Raw genomic sequence first — 17323 nt, forward strand, 5'->3', positions numbered from 1 at the left:
AATTTTGACAGTGCATTTTGCTAAAAAAGAGAAGAAATAAGAGGGTGAGGAAGAGAGGATGGAGGCGGGTGAGGAGAGGACGGAGGCGGGATGGAGAGATATGAAGGTTAGGGTTTATAAATAATGGAGGACGCAAATCAACAGTATTGACTTGTGGGACTGATGATCAACTGTTATGTCAAATTTTGCTAATGTGGTGATCCTTCCTTATGTAAATCAATGGTTGTGGAAGGTGGGTGAAGCAAATCAACGGTGGTAGATGAGGATCCGTGTTTTTTTTATTTGGCCAATCACAAGTCACTACTACTATACTACTACTTCTTGTCTAGGTCTTACAATTTATTAGTTGTTGCAAACCATGAATTAAATTAAATACTTTTGCTACAAAATTAATTTTACATGGAGATTTAAATGGTGTTTTGAATTATTTAATTAAACTTTTGGCTTACATTAATGAATTGATATTATCTAATAACATATTGTTTCATTTCAATTTATATAACCTTAATGAATTCATTGACTTTAAACAATCAAATTATATAGACGGTTGTTATGTTCAATAGAGAATACAGAGTATATCAAAGTACAAAGTATCTTTAACATAATGAGTCAATGTAAACAGAATACATATTATATCATAATACAAAGTATCTTTAACATAAACGGTCCACATAAATCATATACACCAATTAACTTATCACCTTATATCAATATATAGATCTAATCCAATATCAGTATACATTAGTCTTATGCAATAATAAATTGTTTCAATTTGATTATGTGTTTAAATGTATTCACATATATCACATCTAATCGAATAATTAAGTTAATAACAACTTCACTTATCAACTTGTTTTGCTTTATTAATATGTTTTGTATTTGCAACATATAAAGCTTAATCAAGGTTCATTTTGATAGATCATTGTCGTTTTCATCAGTTACCCTGTAAGCTTACATAATTACATTGATACATTATATAATCGAGTATCAACTTGGTTCACTTAAATTAAATATTTGAAATTTAAAATAATTGTAACTTATAAACGATCAACTATATTGGAGTGTTCTTATCTTCATTTATGTCATCGTTTCACATTAATACAATATCTAATAACCTTATACTAACTTGTTCAACACTTTTTGTTGTTATATAGTAACCCAATAAGACTAAATAAATCACTAACTAACTAAATGGCTAAGTCTCATGACTCTAATAAATAGTCTAATCATTAATCAATATGGAGTATAGACTTATAAATTATGATTGTTAATTGTTAGCTGGTTTGTGCTCACAAAGAAGTGAAGAACAAAAGTATTTTACCTTGATTATCGAATGTCTAACCTTCAAAGTCAAAACTATAATCCGAATTTGATAAATTAATGATTGATCATTATTCATTAATGATTAATCACTTTAAAGTTTAAATCTTTAATGTATATCAACATATGTATTAATGCATGTTTTGACATGTTAATTGAGTATAAACTTAGTCAATAATATATATGTATTAGCCAATAATATAAGTTAAGTCTTAGTTTAGTTTAGTTACTTTTAGCATTGGTAATATAAGTTTGACATGTTAATTGTTATAACTTACGATGTTGTAACTTAATAAGTAATCTAAGTACTTACGTATAATACTATTATTATCTTGAAATAAACTAAGGATACTGTTTAAATAGATGTTTTGAGTTTCAATATGAATTTAACGTATAGACGATTAACTTAAATAGAGTATTGTTATATAAACCAATCTACTGAGTTACATCATTCTACATTTGTTGCAACTGAATTAGATGCTTTCGGTTCCAAAATGAACTCAACTTAAAGATGATTAACTTAAGTAGAGTATTGTTATTATCTTGAATTAGCTTATCGACTTACATTGATAGACTCATTCCAATAACAACATGTTTCAATTTAAGTAAACGTTTTGAGTTTCAATTACTTTATCGACTTACGTTGATACATTCATCTAATCTAACATCCATTGTAATTTCTTTTAGTTTGGCTAAGATACGTGAGTTTCAAATTGTATATAACTAGTTAATGATTAACTTAAATGGAGTATTGTTATCTTGATTACACTTATCGATTCACATAGATACCTTGAGCTAATTAATCCATAATCAACTTATTTTACATCGATTATAGGCTTTCAATTTTCAAATGCATAGAGCTTAATAACTAATATAGATATATTAATTCATTGAACTAATACACTAAGAGTAAGACATTAATATAATCAACTTTTTTAGAACGTGTAACTCGTCTTTTGAGGAAGTTTATAATAATTTATATTGATATGAGATGTCCTTTTTAAACCAAATATGATATGATTTGCATATAATTAAAAATTTGAATATCGACTTACATAAATTTGTCTTATTCCAAATCATATATATTAGTAATAAAGTACACTTTTACCGATGCCACTTTCATTCACGTTTTTATGAAGTACAACTGTTTTTTTGAGGCAATTGTGGAAGTGCCGACAACACTTATTTGTTGCATTAATTTTTAACCGGACCCGAAAAAACACATGGCCAAAATCGACATGAAGCTCAATTTTTCTAGACCAAATACAAGAGTGTGATTAACTTCTACTCGAACCGATGTGATTATCGTCGAAGTTATGTGGTTTTCATCACTGACTGAAATAAACCGAAACGAAACTGAAAATAACCGCAACAAATTTTAACTTTTATGGATTCAACCGTTGGTTGGTTTAACTGTTTGGTTAAAACTGATTCAAACTGCAATTGAACTGAACTGAAAATCAAAAGGAAAAAAAACTAAATTAAACTGAACTGAAAAGTTTGTTAACTGAACTGTTAATTATTTCAACTGATACAAACTGAACTGATATCAACTGAACTGTTTGGTTATAACCTTAACTGAACTGTTGAACTGAATTGACACCTCCTGATGAGGATGAGTTTTACATTTGTTTTTTTTTAAAAATCGACGAAGGGGTTAAATGGCAAGGAGGAAGCCGACTTTGGTTATCCTATTCGGCTAAACGCCACTCAATTACTTGCATTTTAAAACCCAAAGCATATTTAATAATAATTTCATAAAATTAAACAATTACATTACAAACACGACAATATAACTCATACTCCACCTCAAATAAAATAAGATTCTAAACATCATTAACTTAATAAGTATAATCAACCTTTAAATAAACATTCTTAAAAATAAGGCTATTACAACCACACACTAGTAGAATAAATGCTATTTGCTGCGGTTAAAAAGTGGCCTATTGCTGCGATTTTGGGCACGCAGCAATTAAGGGGGCAGCAATAGGTATTAATTATATTGCTGCGGTTTTAAAACGCAGCAATATCTAACAATATTGCTGCGGTTTTTAGGCCAAACCGCAGTAATATAATAATTTTTTATCTGGTTAACACGTAATATTGCTGTGGTTTTTAGGGCAAACCGCAGCAATATACGCTATTTTATAATAAATAAATAACATATTGCTGCGGTTTTTACCGAAAAACCGCAGCAATATGTACAGGTATAGGTAAATTTTTTTTTTCCTTTTTTGCATTTTGCAATTAAATTTGAAAATGAAAAAATCCTATTAGAAAAAACAACTTAATTTCGCATTGTCTCCGAGTATTTCGCATAGCAGGCGCATAACATTGACAGCTTAGTTATAATGACTAATTACTAAAAATATATTAAAAAAATAAGAAACTGAAAAATAAAAAAATCTTAAAACAAAAAATCTACAGATCTAAAATAACAAAAAAAAAAAAAAGAAAAAAAAAAGGAAAAAAAAAGAACCAAAAAAACAAGTGTTAAACTTGTTATGAACAACACTATGAAATCTAAAGAACAAGAGTTATGAAACCCTAAGAAACAAAAAAAACAAGTCTTGAAATTATAAAAATCAAACAAATCCTAAAACAAAATCTACAGATCTAAATTATACAACCTAATGAACAGAAATTCGAAATATGAACACAAAAATCTACATATCTGAAAAAACAAAAATAACGAAAAAAAAGGAAAAAAAAGCAGACTAATTTCGCGACGGCCTTGACAGTGACGAAGAAGATTGGAGCCACGAGCGAACGAACCCGAGTGAGATCTGAATCGAGCACCGGTGTTGCGACGACCGATATTGGATCACGAGTGCAAACGACGACCGTAGGGAGGAACGAACACCAAAGCCCTCGACGCAAATGACTCGGAAACGGCAATTTGCGTCGGATGTGAGGCGCCTATTTGCGTCAGACTATGGTGCGACGCCAAAGCCCTCGACGCAAATGACTCGGAAACGATCTGCGTCGTATGCGGAAACGACGCAAATGGTTCAACTATTTGCGTCGCACCTTTATACGGTACGACGCAAGTGCATCTTGCCAGCCCAACACATAGCTTAATGTGCATCGCACATTGCCTCTGGTGCGACGCAGATGACTAATTTGCTTCGCATCTAGGGCTACGTGCGACGCAAATTGCAATTTTTTTTTTAAAAAAATTAATTTTATGAACCTGTAGTTTAAACGCCTACTGCTGGTCGAATTTTTTTAAAAATCAGATTTCCAAAATACTAACAATTACAGCAATTAACGCAAAAATATCCATCCTTGTACCAAAAAATGAACAATACTAATAATTTTAATCATTGTATTTTATATCATCATAACAAAACAAAAAGTGGAGGAAATTTATGATGATCTTAGATAGTGAAATTGACAAAAACAACTAAACATGTAGATCTACAAATCCAAAACAGAATAGATTAAAGGAAGGTTTAGATCTGCACCTCATCCCAAAAAAAATTTAATAAGAATTACAATTCTCTAAAACAACAAACAAATCCCTCAAAAACTTTTCAAATACAACAAAAGAAACTCTGGAAAACCCTAAATATCTATCATTAGCACTAATTACCATCGAATAATTTCGTCGAAGGTTAAGATCTAGTTTAACTTGCGCTGAGTTCTTGCTCTTCTTCAATTTGTTGTCCTTCAAATTGCGATTTGTTCTTCTTCAATTTCCCTTCAACAGCAACAATAGCGGCGACGAGGAGAGAGAAAGAGAGTTTTTGACCACCGTGATGTGCGTGAGAGAAGGAGCGGCGCGTTTTAGAAATTTGACAACAACAACAATAGCAGCAGACGGAGGGTTAAAGTTTTTGACCACCGTGATGTGCGTGAGAGAAGGAGCGGCGTGAAGTAGATGAATGGGTTAAAGTTTTTGACCACCGTGATGTGCGTGAGAGAAGGAGCGGCGGTTAAGAGAGGGTTTGAGAGAGAGAAATTTTAGGGTTTGAGAGGGAGACGCTGGTTGAGCGGGACGAAATGAGAGAGAAAGAGGGACGCGTTTTAGAAATAGGGTTTGAGAAATGTTAAGCGTTAGTTATATGCTTAACATTTAGAAGTGATGTACGTCGCATGCTCCATAGGTGCGACGCACATTGCTCTAAAAATCTCTCCAGCAGGTACGCGGTATATGCGTCACACTCTCCTCACATGCAACGCACATTGTTAATTTGCGTCACATGTCAGGAGGGTGCGACGCATATACCGCACACCTGCTGGAGAGATTTTTGTGATTTGCGTCGCAGAACTTCCCACATGCGACGCAAATCCTAACTGTGCATCGTTTCCGTTTCTGTGCGACGCAAATGAGGGGATGCAAATCATCCTTTTTCTACTAGTGTTATTAATAGAGAGGATGCGAAGCGAAGCGAACGAGTGACGAAGCGAAGAGCCAGTGTTGCGACGACCGGTGTTGGATCAGAGAGTGAGGAACGAGTGACGAAGCTTGCCGGAGAATAATGACGACCGGTGTTGGATCAGAGAGATGAGAAAATAGAGGAGTGAGAGAGGTTGAGAGCAAAGTGAGAGAGAGAGGGGTTGAAGAGAGAGGCGGTTTCGAGAGCAGAGTGAGAGAGAGGGGGTTGAAGAGAGAGGCGTGTGCTGAGAAAAAAAACCTAAGTGATAAAAGCACGTCTTTTATACTGGTTTATAATATTTTTAAATGATATTGATGCGGTTCTTTCAAAGAACCGCAGCAATATATTAAAATATTATTTTATAATATTGCTGCGGTTTTTAACCAAAACCACAGCAATATTTCGGTCAAAAAGTCAACTTTTTTTCAAAAATTTTCATGTTGATACCATATTGTTGCGGTTTTAGGCCAAAACCGCAGCAATATATTTATTTTATATTTATCTTTTCTTTTCACATGCTATATTGCTGCGTATGAGTAAAATCGCAGCAACACCACCGCAACAAATATCATTTATTCTACTAGTGACACTGAATTTCTCTTTGATTTCTAGCTTATCCTTCATTGGGGTTCAGGTGCCATTAGGGGAGTCATAGTCATTTAACATGACAAGAAATTTGATTGGCCTAGTTGCAGACAATTTCCCTCTAAGCGCGTCAAATGCTTCACGGTCATTGGTGGCCAAGGGACTTGCTATGCCAGGCCCTTTTGAGGAGCAGAAGGTGCGTATTATGCTATGGCTGGTTATCTGTGGCGTGTTGCGTACTAACAGGGGATCTTATGTTTTGACGAATTACTTGATACCCCTTGAGCATCTGTCTGAGGTGTCGACCATTGATTGTGCTAAGTTATGCTATTATAGCCTTCTGTCTTGTCTGCGTACTACTTGTAGGCGATTGAGGGATGGTGACCTCGTCTCCCTCTTCAGTCCGTGGAGACTCTTCAAGGTACGATCTGATACGCTGCCTGTCTTTTATTTGCTATCCTGGCTGGGCCTGATGTGATTTTTTGTTGCAGATCTAGTTTTGTGACCACTTTCCGGGATTGGCCCCGCAAAGGATTTTTTATCGCTCTTTTCCTACCGGCCTTTCCCTGGCGCAGTGTAGGAGGACGCGATATGGTGCTGTGGAGAGTGTTTAGAAGGCCATGCAGCGAGCTAAGGATGATAAGGTAATTGTAATGAATCACCTTCACTCTTCCATGCATGTAGCAAATTTTAACTTTTCTATGTTCTACAGGTTTTTTTTATCCTTGGGTGTCGTTTCCAGATGTACGTGACTAGGCTTATAGAGCTTGCCTTCTGACCTGTGAGAGGGTCAATCTCTATGGGGATGGGCACCCTGTGTGGTACTTGGGCGAGTGGGTGACTATGACCCCCCAGTTACTATGATGGGCATGGATGCTCTTGTTCGGGCTGTTGAGGGAGGGGCGGTTCTTTGGGCGAGCTATCATGACTTTGTTTTTCACGATCGTGATTACAAAACTAGCCTTCTACCACGCTTGGCTCTTCCTGTCTAGTTTAACGCAGCATGGACTTTGACTTTGTTTATTCTTGGTCATTTTGACATGATCAAAGTATTTACTATTATTGTTTTCTATTGTTAGGAAGCTAATGCGGCCTATTTCTCATTTGTTCCAGATATGAAGTTTTGGGACGTTGGAATTTCGGGGCCCCTTGAGGAGATGATTGAAGTTGCCCGAGAGGCGGAGCAGCACCCCGTCCGTGCTATACCAGCATATGTGAGCTCGTTAAGTGTTGAAAGTCAGGAACATTCATTTATTGATTGTGTTTGTGGTGACTCATGTATTGTTTATTTTCAAGTTTCTCGAAAGAGTGTCGTCCAGATTCTCTTAGTGGTTGACTCGCTGAAGCATGGGATGACGAAGCTAAAGAGGAGCATGTCTTGTCATCGTAACGACGCGCGTAGATAGGTAGACCGATGTGCTTCTGTTTTCACTTGTTGTACTTGTTTTGCTAATGCTTTGTGACATTTTGCGCAACCTCGTCCTTGCGAGAGTGGGCCTCATCCCGAGGTGAGATATTTACTTAGTCCAGGGTTTTGACACATACTCCTCGAGAGTCGACATCTCAAGGTCCCCCCGCTGGGCTCATTTTTCGGGCAGTTTAGCATGGAGGGTATGGACTTTAAGGGAGGTGTTGGGTTTGATCCATACCCTCGACGTTCTTCGATGTGGATGCAGCAGATGGAGATGCAATAGATGTTGCAGATGCAACAACAGATGTTTCGAGTGCAGCAGATGCCTCCCATGTGGCAGATGCCACCTATGCCATCTTTTATGCAGCCTGGGATAGGTTACCATATGGGTGAGTTAAGCAGTGTCTAGGTCAAGGAGCCGAAGGATTCCTCTTCGAGGGGACATGATTTGCCCTCTTTTCAGATTTATGTGTTGTTGTGTTCTTGCACTTTCCAAACTGTCATTTCATTGATGTTACCTGTATATGTTGTTTATGGAATTTTTCTAGCAATGCGACTCCAATCCTAAAATGCAACCTATAGATGCATAACAATATTTTCAATGCGTCTGATTCGAATGAAGTATGTTTTTGTTTTTTTTTAAGTTTCAATGGAGTGTAGCCGACCTTCTCCCAACAAAAAGGAAAAGAGAAGGACTGAGAAAAAAAAGGGTGGGGGGGCCGGTTTTAAATGAACCAAAATGGGATAATGGTCCAAATCATGTGATATGCATCCTAATCTGAGTCAATGTGTACGAGGTTATCTGCATGCGTGGCGCATCCCTTTTGCGCGTGGCGCAAACCCTTGTGCCTGACGCAATATCTTGCGTCTGGCGTACTATTTGGCGCTAAGCGCAGGTTTAGCATATGACGTGTTTTACATATGTTGTGCTGTTCTCGAATCCAATTAGGGTTGGGACGTGAAGTTATTATAAATAGAGGATTACGTGTGCTATTTCAGTATTACGACTTCAACATTGTTTCACTCCGCATTTTTCTTTAAAACTTCCCTGCGAATATTTAACTGTTCTCTATAGCGTTAGAATAATTGTTGAGTGGATGGTTATATGCGTTGACTAATGTGAAGAAACATAATTTGGAAAAAACGACACTTCTATGTGCTGGCATCCCTCAGGTTTGTACAACTATACTACAATTTCCTTTATGCAACTATGAACGTTTGGGATGCTAATCACCATTGCTTTTGTTTTGGGAATCATGAGCTAACTATTTCGCCTGAGGAATTTGATGCTATAATAGACTGGCCTCATAGTCAACTACCATGTGTCCCTAGTTTAGATGATTATATTTTTAGGGATTTTGAGCGATACATGGATCTGAAAGATGAACTGCTGTCGGAGATAGTGTGTGGGAGGCGGGTGAATTTAACCAGGCTGGCAGCAATATATAGTCCTATTACTGATAGGTCTAGGCAGTCATATCGTATGCAGTCGTTGGTATTTTGCTTGCTTAGTCGTTTCCTATTTATGAACGGGGACAATGGTGTTGGCTTCTTTTCCCTGATTACTATAGAAGAGCAACTGGAGGTAGGCGTACACCCATGCCACTCTGCGTAGCGAAGTTGATCACTAGTTAGGATGCTGTGAAGAAGAACCCGAAAGGGCAATTTTCAGGTAGCCCTTTACTATTGCAAATAAAAATATGTTGCTCTTTTATTTTAGTCATGAACTAAGGAATATTATTTTTTATTTTTATGCGGAGAATGAATAATGAAATTATGATATTACATCCTTGTAAAAAAATAAAATAAAACGAAACAATAGATCTAAGATAATTAACACTCGTCGCTTGCGGCGAAGTGCGGCGAGCGCGTGTAAGCATGTATTTTTCATTCCTTTAATGCCTACACGCAGTGTGAGCGCCTTTATTTGACTACCACATTGTTAAGGTTTTATTTGAAATTTGTTTTGATGTTGCCAACAATTATTTAAAGGAAGAATTAGGAACTCACCTCTCCCGCGACTGTTACTGCTTAAGGTACTACGTCTAAGATCTTCTGTAACAGTTGTGGTATAGTTGGACATTGGTCACAAGAGTGTCGGAGTTCGCTCAAAAAGTTAATGCCTTCCAGTCATTTCAGCCGAACAACCCATACTCCAACACATATAATCCGGGATTAAGAAATCATTCTAATTTGTCATACAAGAGCACTAATGTTCTAAATCCTTCTGCACCACAACCACATGCACAACCATTGAACCAGAGATTACCAACAACCTTCTCAGCAACCCCCGGGTTTTCTAGACCACCTTTCAATACATCTCCACAAGCACCTCCTGCCGATCCCATGATGGTTGAGATGAGGAATATGATACCGCAGATGCAAAAAGACAGACAAAATGACAAAGCACAGATTGAGTCAGTTCTAGCTCACAGCAAGATGTTGAAGAACCAGTTAGCACAGTTGGCTACTTCGAACTCTACTCGACAGCAAGGTGCTCTACTAGCACAATCTTTCCAGCCAACAGATTCGGCAAACACCATCACCCTCCGCAGTGGTTCTCATTATAATGGACCACCCATGCCTACTGATGATACTATAAGTGTTAATAACGATGGGCAACGGGTCTAAGATGAACCAGAAACTGACAAGGAGAACTCTAAGCAAGTGACTGAACATAGAGAAACAAATGAGGCCAAACAACATGCTATTGAGGTTCCTCCTATCAAACTTCCTTTTCCAAATCGTCAACTTAAGAGTAAGCTAGACCAACAATTTGGTAAGTTTTTGGAAGTCGTCAAGAATCTTCAAGTAACTGTTCCTTTTACCTAACTAATTACTCAAGTGCATGGTTATGCAAAATTCATGAAAGATATCTTGACTAGAAAAAGGGCTTTTAATGAGGTGGAGATTGTTGCATTTACTGAAGAATGCAGTGCCTTTTTACAAAATAAGTCTCCACCAAAATTAAAAGATCCCGGTAGTTTCTCTATTCCCTGTCACATTGGTAGACTATTCATTAATAAAGCATTGTATGATTTAGGTGCTAGTGTGAGTGTTATGTCATTATCTGTTTCATCGAAATTAAACATGGGAAGTTTGAAAGTCACTAATATTACTCTGTAAATGGCTTACAGATCTGTTAAATACCCCCTCAGTATTCTAGAAGATGTGCTTGTTAGGGTAGGAAATTTTTTTATTCACGTTGATTTTGTTGTGCTTGACATGGAGGAAGACACACAAATTCCGATTATATTGGGTAGGCCCTTCCTCCATACTGCAGGTGCGGAAATTGATGTGAAAAATGGTAAACTTACACTATCGATAGGAGATGATGCAGTCACTTTTAATCTAAGCACCGCTTTGAAAAGTTCTATGCTAGAGGAAAAATGTTATAGTATTAATGTGGTTGATGTAATTTGTCATGATAACATGCCCCAAGCTCTCTTTGGAGATCCCTTGGAGGCGGTGCTTTGTCTTGATTTTTTCTCAGGTGAAGGCAGTATATGGAGTAATGAGATCGCTGCTATTGAGGAGGCTCTAGCAAGTGACGAGGTTGACTTTAATGAATGCCACAAGTTGAAGAGGTTAGTTCAATCTGCGTGCAAAACTGAGGTAAAGAAACCCGAACTTAAACCTCTCCCCTCTCATTTGAAGTATGTGTTTTTAGATGAACATGAGTTAAATCCTGAAATCGTCAGTGCTGCACTTGATAACGGCCAACTCTCCCAACTTTTGACTGTTTTGGAAACTCATAAGAAGGCCATTGGATACAGTATTGATGACTTCAAGGGTATAAGCCCCGATTTTTGTATGCACAGGACACACCTCGAGGATGATCATAAGCCTTGCATTCAACCACAAAGGAGACTGAATCCAAACATGCAAGAAGTGGTTAAGAAAGAAGTGATGAAACTACTAGATGCAGGTATTATCTATCCTATTGCTGATTATAAGTGGGTAAGTCTTGTACAAGTAGTACCGAAAAAGGGTGGTATGACTGTTGTGAAAAATGAGTTAATTCCCACTCGAACCGTGACTGGATGGCGTATGTGTATAGACTATAGGAGACTTGATATGACCACTAAAAAGGACCACTTCCCTCTACCTTTTATTGACCAAATGCTTGAACGGTTGGCGTGTCACAAATATTATTGTTACTTGGATGGGTATTTCGATTTTTTCCAAATTCTCATTCATCCTGATGATCAAGAATAGACAACCTTCACCTTTCCTTATGGCACTTTTGCATATCGTAGAATGCCCTTTGGTTTGTGTAATGCCCCTTCTACCTTTCAACGTTGCATGATGAGTATCTTTTCTGAGTTCATAGAGTCTATTATGGAAGTCTTTATGGATGATTTTAGTGTGTGTGTGTGGCTCTATGTTTGATACATGCTTAGTTAATCTCACTAAAGTCATGAAAAGATGTGAAGAATGTAATTTGGTTTTAAACTGGGAAAAATGTCATTCTATGGTGACTGAAGGTGTTGTTTTAGGCCATATTGTTTCTGATGAAGGCATCCAAGTGGATTGCACTAAAATCCAAGTGATTGAGCAATTATCCCCACCTAATAATGTTAAAGGAGTCCGCAATTTCCTTTGTCATGCGGGGTTTTATCGCCGTTTCATTAAGGATTTTTCAAAAATTGCTAAACCACTAACACAACTCCTTCTTAAAGATGCTCCATTTGATTTTACCGATGAGTGTCTTAAGTCATTTGACAGGATCAAGAAAGCTTTGATAACTGCACCTATTATCCGTTCTCCTGATTAGGAACTCCCTTTCAAGATCATGTGTGATGCAAGTGATTATGCAGTTGGGGCCGTACTCGGTCAACGCTAGAATAAGGTCTTACATGCTATCTATTACGCTAGCAAGACGTTGGATGAGGCACAAGTTAACTATGCTACCACAGAAAAGGAACTTTTGGCTATTGTTTATGCTTTAGAGTTCGTCATCGAAATTCGTGATAAGAAAGGAGCAGAGAACGTAGTTGCAGACCATTTATCCAGGATTTGGCTTGAAGATGCTATTAACTCCACTCCAATAGATGATTCTTTTTCGGATGATAATTTGTATGCAGTCACCTCACAGATCCCTTGGTTTGCAAACTATGCCAATTACTTGGTAGGCGATATCCTACCCCCTGATTTGTCCTACCAACAGAAGAAAAGTTCCTCCACAATGTTAAATTCTACTTTTGGGATGATCCCTTCTTGTTTCGTGAATGTTCAGATGGTTTTATTTGCAAATGTGTTCCCGAGTGGGAGCTCACTGGAATTCTGAATCGCTGTCACAACTCGCCTTATGGAGGTCATCATGGTCCTTCACGCACTATAGCCAAGCTCCATGAGTTGGGTTTCTTTTGGCCCACAATGTTCAAGGACGCTCAATCTTTATGTGACGCTTGCCAGAGGACCGACAACATTTCGAGACGGCATGATATGCCCCAAACAGGTATTCTTGAAGTTGAAATTTTGATGTTTGGGGTATTGACTTAATGGGACCGTTCCCCTCTTCCAATGGGAACAGTTACATCTTGGTTGCGGTCGATTATGTCTCTAAGTGGGTAGAAACTGTGGCATCCCATACCAATGACTTTAAGGTAGTCATAGCTTTATTCAAGAAAATCATATTCCCAAGGTTTGGGGTCCCACGAGCTGTAATTAATGATGGAGGCTCTCATTTTCATGAACGACATTTAGATACTCTTTTGAAGAAATATGGAGTTTACTATCGTACTGGATTGGCATATCACCCTCAAACAAGTGGGCAAGTAGAGGTTTCCAATCGCGAAGTTAAGTCCATTCTTGAGAAGGTGGTTGCGAGGTCTAGGAAGGATTGGAGTTCGAAGCTGGATGGAACACATTGGGCTTACAAAACTGCCTTCAAAACACCGATTGGTACTTCCCCCTATAGACTTGTGTATGGAAAATCATGTCACCTACCCATTGAATTAAAATATAAGGCTTTATGGGCTATTAAAGAGCTTAATATGGATCAAAAGCTTGCAAGGGAGAAACGACTTCTACAACTCAATGACCTTGATGAATTTCGATTGTTGGCTTATAATAACGCGCGAGTATATAAGGAGAAAACGAAAAGATGGCATGACAAAAAGATCATATCAAGGAAGTTCATTGTGGGCGACAAGGTTTTATTGTACAATTCTAGGCTCAAACTTTTTCCTGGTAAGTTGAAGTCTAGATGGTCCGGCCCCTTCACGGTTACCAGAGTGAACAAATTTGGATCTATAAAGATTATGAATGAGAAAGGTGAAATGTTCAAAGTTAACGGTCAACGCCTGAAGTTGTACCACGAAGGAGCTCCTTTGGGTTTAGTCGAGGTTCTCTACCTATCCACACCATCATCACTTGACAAATGAGGGAGGTAAACGGTCGTACGGGACCTTCATAAACCAGCGATGTTCGAGCGGCAACCCAAATCTTCCTTTTAGTGTAGTTTTGATTTTCTATTTTTATTTTATTCTTTTTAGAGTGAGAATTTTCCATATATTGGAACACTGTTGCATGCATGTATGTAAAGGGGTCACACTCCGACGAATCGAAGAACAACACTTACTGGGAATGGCCCTAGTAAGTCGGTCGCAAACCGCCCGGTCGGGCCCATGAGTGAAATTTTCATGGCCTCGCAAAAAACCGGAAAGAAATGAAACAGATGAAAGGAAATTTCTGCCCGCTCGGGCTCGCAAGCACTCCAACTAGGCAAAATCCACAAAAACGAAAAAAGTCTAAGGAAAATTTTTGCCCGGGCGGGTCAAGCAAAATCTGTCCGGTCGGGTCAAGCGAAATCTGCCCGGTCGGGGGGGACGCAGCGAACACGGGGTTTTTCAATATAACCCACAAACTCTCACAACTCCTTCATATTCTTCCTCTTTCTCTCTCTCTCTCTCTCTTAACCCTAACCCTAACTTCATCCATCCTCACCATCTAGACTCTCAATTTTCTCCACAATTCTTAATCTTTCACTCATCTTTCACAATTTCCCCATCCCAATTATATATTTTTTTTTACCCCTCACTCTCTCACTTCCTCCTTTTTCTCCGTCCTTTTCCTTCTCGGGTTTATTGAGTCAAGGTTTGAATTTTGTGATAATTCTTGTTAATTTAACCTTGAAAATTATGTTCCTACACTTCATGGTGTCCTATGAGATGATTTTACTCATGTTTTTGTGAAGTTCTCACTTTATCCATCATTGCTCTCTGTTTTGCAGGTTTATCCTCTTCTTCAATGGTGGCCAGACATGGTGCACGTGGGACTAACACTCCCGCAATTGAGGTCGATCCTACTTACCCCCATATAATTTTCAAGAACGAAGACCAAAAGGTACACTTTCAAAAACTAAAACACCGTCTGATTTCCCCTACTCGCTTTGTTAATCGGGACTTATTGCATGCTCTTGGTATCTATGAAATCACCCGAACCTTGTTTTTTGGGGTTGGTATAGAGTCATTTTTTACATTGTACCATGGAACTTATGCTAATATCACCCTTACATTTCTAAGTTCCATAGACATCCTTAAGCATTCCATATATGATCACGTCAGGTACTTTAGGATTGCTAATATGGATCGTAAATTGACCATTCGACAATTTGCATGATTGTTAGGGGGGATAGGAAGAAACCTGTCACCATGTTGTTGGGCCTACTTTGGCAAACTGGCATTAGACCCCCCCAATTGCCAACACTTGCAAATTAAGTCCGTCCATAATCTAAGTATTCGCTTCCTCTTAAAATTTTTTGGAGGTATGATTTTTGGGAGGTGGGAACCCAACACCACACAGATTGAGGAACTAAGCGCTCTTGGCACTTACTTATGGCCTGCTACCATGAACATGCAGTTCGACCTTGCCTATGCTTTCATGCATAATTTGCATAAAATCGCCACGACTTACCCCATCTTTGAGGAGGACGGCAATGTTCGCTCCTCTGTGCCTATTGTTATTAAGGGGTTAGTCACCCATATCGTTTGTCACTTTGGTTATGTTGAGAATCGGAAAAATGTTATTCTGCGGGCCACTTACCTTGACCTTCATCACTTTCTTTCGGCCTGGTACTTTGTCCCCAGTGGTAGGCACTTTAGGTGGATGATTGCAAATCGGCAATCTATACTCCTCCCTATTCCTGACTTGGTCCAAGTACCTATAGGAGATGACTACACTGAGAATGCTGCACCACCTACCTACCTTCTCCCTGCAGGCGATGAGGCACACCCCCTAAGACTGGTCCAGTCCCTGAGCCTCCTCAGATCTATCGTAGGCGTGAACCCGCTCCTTCCATCCCATCCTCTTCTTCACATCTCCTCCCTCTACTGCTGATTTTGAGGGTATGATGAGTGTTTTTCAATGTATGGAACTGAATATGATTGCTAACACTTAAGCTATTGAGCGCCTTGAGCGTCGTGTAGACACCATCTACACTGACCAACGTCTAAGCTTTCGTAGTTTAGATTAGCATAATTTTTCTTTTGTGTGGGTCTTTTCTTTCTTTTTCTTTTTCTTTTTCTTTTGTTTTGTTTTTGTTTTTGTTGTGTGTGTGGTGTTTGAAGTTTACTGAAAATCAAAGTCAAGTTGAATAGTTGTTTCCCTGTGCGCCATATTATCATAATGGTGTTTTGACTTTGGATTGTTGATGGGCATGAAACAATGATTGATCACCAGGGCATGGCATACTTATAATTAGATCTATGATAAGAATCAAGATTAGGACACTCCGTATGTCCTACAAGCATGTTTAGGCTTGACTGTGAGCTTTTGTGCCTTAACATTGTGTTTTCTTGTGTGTATGCCCACGACCTGAGGGATGCTAAAACTTGTGCTTTCTCTCCATTGATGCATTAGCTATATAATGTCTAAACAGAAATGATTATGACTCTCGTAGGAAATCGCATCAGAAGACCAAATAGCCTTCCCTGCATTCATTTCTTAATTAACCACTCTGAGCTGAGCCTATTTCTTTTGATAACCACACTATGAGCTCCTCATTTCCAAAAATACATCCCTCTACCATTGGCAGAGAAGTATTTAGGAATTCTTGGTTGGTTAACGCTTGATAGATGAAATTGGTTGTTTGTGTGAATGAAAATTTCAAGAAAAAGAGAAAAAAAAAAATTCATGTACGTGAACAAAAGAAAAGGGCTCCGCATGATTATTTTTGAGTCCCAATTGTTAATTATCCTCTATTCTCATTATAGTAGCTAAAGTAGAAAACTTTTAAAAATGAGACAACTGAGGCTTCTAAGGAAAAGTAAAAAAAAAAAAAATTAAGAGAAAAAATCTCATTGTGAAAAACATCAAGTTGGAAGTCCTTACTTGGATTATATGAAAGGAGAAATGAGATGAAATGAAAGAGAAATTGGTTATAGTCGTGTTGCAACCCAATATATCGCGTGGGGTGTTTCATGCAAAGTTGTAGTAATACTTCACTTCATTGAGCACCACATTCCCAAATATTTGCCACACCTACTACCCTAAGCACCATTACAACCTTTTTTTTTTTGGCGACAAGAACACACAGGAAAAACCAATTACACTAACTTACCTAGTCTAGCTGCTAGCTACTGCTAAATTATGAGCTAGAGTAATGTAGTTCCTATAAACT

This window comes from Beta vulgaris, chromosome 9 (genome assembly GCF_026745355.1).
Source record: "Beta vulgaris subsp. vulgaris cultivar EL10 chromosome 9, EL10.2, whole genome shotgun sequence".
NCBI classification, from domain to species: Eukaryota; Viridiplantae; Streptophyta; class Magnoliopsida; order Caryophyllales; family Amaranthaceae; genus Beta; species Beta vulgaris.